At 46.2% G+C, this 2500-nt stretch overlaps 1 protein-coding gene across 8 annotated transcripts in view; it reads left to right on the forward strand.

The window, feature by feature from the left end:
• camk2b1 (calcium/calmodulin-dependent protein kinase (CaM kinase) II beta 1) overlaps positions 1 to 2500 on the forward strand; it is a 73091-nt gene that overhangs the window by 55562 nt on the left and 15029 nt on the right. The window lies entirely within an intron of this gene.

A 2500-nucleotide genomic window follows, 5' to 3' on the forward strand; every position in this document is an offset into this window, starting at 1 on the left:
ACCATCTGGCGTTTCAGAGTCGCTGCAGCTCTGGATGTGACAACACAGCGCACCCACAGATGCAGCAAAGAGGCACATGATTGTAGACATTGTGAGACTCAAATAGCTTGAGGTTTCTAGCCAGTCAGTTCCTGCTAGTGGAGCTGATAGCAGCTCTGTCATAACAGCAGGGAGGAGTCACTAGCTACCGCTGCCATGTCTACTGGAACTGTAATTGAACCCTGCTTAAATAAACAGAACAATATGATAGCTGATTCCATTAATGTGTGTGTTTGTGTGCGTGTCTGTGTGTGCGTGTCTGTGTGGGTGTATGTGTGTGTGGGTGTATTGATGTGCTTTTTCATGGACTAACCCTTAGGATTAGTGAGATGTTAGTGCATAAAATAATGTGATAATGATGCAATGCTGATAATGTAAAATTGTGTGTGTGTGTGTGTGCAACATGGCTGTGCACAGTCTGCATTCATATTTATTCACCTTTCTCTTTTTTTCTTTTTATACATTTTAGTCATTTAACCAACACTTTTATCCGAAGTGGCTTTCATGGTCAGTAAAGCCTTTAATAAGAACCACCAGCAGTCACATCGGTAGAGAAAGGAAGAGGTTTTTACATGTACCAACGGTTGAAGTTGGGTAACAGGTAAACACTTGGTGGAGAGATCAGGTGTTCTCTAAGAAGATGGGTCTTCAGGCTGTGAAAGAGGGGTAGCGACTCGGCCGTCCTGACAGTATAGAGACAAGCTGATTCCACCGTTGAGGCACCACATCAGAGAAGACTGAGATGAGCTGAAGCCCTGCGTCCTGGTAGAGGTGATGGTACTAGGTGGTGCTGGTAGGGGTGATGGTACTAGGTGGTTCTGGTAGGGGTGATGGTACTAGGTGGTGCTGGTAGAGGTGATGGTACTAGGTGGTTTTGGTAGGGGTGATGGTACTAGGTGGTGCTGGTAGAGGTGATGGTACTAGGTGGTGCTGGTAGAGGTGGTGGTACTAGGTGGTGCTGGTAGAGGTGATGGTACTAGGTGGTGCTGGTAGAGGTGATGGTACTAGGTGGTGCTGGTAGAGGTGATGGTACTAGGTGGTGCTGGTAGAGGTGTACTAGGTGGTGCTGGTAGAGGTGTACTAGGTGGTGCTGGTAGAGGTGATGGTACTAGGTGGTGCTGGTAGAGGTGTACTAGGTGGTGCTGGTAGAGGTGATGGTACTAGGTGGTGCTGGTAGAGGTGTACTAGGTGGTGCTGGTAGAGGTGATGGTACTAGGTGGTGCTGGTAGAGGTGATGGTACTAGGTGGTTCTGTTAGAGGTGATGGTACTAGGTGGTTCTGGTAGAGGTGATGGTACTAGGTAGGGCTGTAACGATTATTACATAATTGTCAAACCGCGATTATTTTTTCTGACCGCGATTGTTTTTTGTAACCGTGGTTATGAAAAAAATGTTTTTTTGTTTTTGTTTTTATAAAATACAAATATGTTGCAGAGTTAATATGGTAGCAACCCAGTTCAATGGAATTCTTCAACTTGTTGGCACTTGTCCTATACGTTCATAGAAAATAATGACAAGAGACACTGTATTAAAGAAGTAAAGAAGCACTGATGCATTGTCCACTTCATGTGCTATTTGTATACTCCAAATTTTCTTAATTTTAATTTTTCAATGCTTTTTTTTATTGAGGAGGATATATGTTCTATGTAAATGTTAACATTCATGATATTAAAGAGGCGTGGTTTTAAACCACAGGTTTACTTCATAGGCTGAGTACTTGTGTTATTAGGCTAAAAATGAGTCAGAACCCGGAACCCACCCACCCTCACTCACTCACTCACTTACTCCCTCTGTGTCTGTCTGTCTTTCTCTTTCTCTCTCTCTCTCTCTCTCTCTCTCTCTCTCTCTCAAACACACACTCTCTCACTCAAATCATGCGGACATGAGCATCAGTGCCAGTGCCAGCCCGTGGCATAGGCGAAGTAGGCGGCTGCCTAGGGTGCCAGATCGGCAAGGGGCCCTAGTGGTGTGATGGGCAAGGGGCCCTAGTGGTGTGATGGGCAAGGGGCCCTAGTGGTGTGATGGGCAAGGGGCCCTAGTGGTGTGATGGGCAAGGGGCCCTAGTGGTGTGATGCGAGCACCCCCCCCGGTCAACAACTCTGACAATTATTGTAATAATCGCGATTATTTTTCTGACAATTAATCGTTAAGCAAAATTCATAATCGTTACAGCCCTAGTACTAGGTGGTTCTGGTAGAGGTGATGGTACTAGGTGGTTCTGGTAGAGGTGATGGTACTAGGTGGTTCTGGTAGAGGTGATGGTACTAGGTGGTTCTGGTAGAGGTGATGGTACTAGGTGGTTCTGGTAGAGGTGATGGTACTAGGTGGTTCTGGTAGAGGTGATGGTACAGTACTAGGAGGCCAGCAGGGCTAGAAGAACAGAGTGATGGAGTTGGGGCTTGAAGCCCGGTGATTGGCAGGTGATTGGCCAATCCTCTGATCTCCTCTGCTGCATTTGATGT

The sequence above is a fragment of the Borostomias antarcticus genome (assembly GCF_949987555.1).
Source record: "Borostomias antarcticus genome assembly, chromosome: 6".
Lineage (NCBI taxonomy): Eukaryota > Metazoa > Chordata > Actinopteri > Stomiiformes > Stomiidae > Borostomias > Borostomias antarcticus.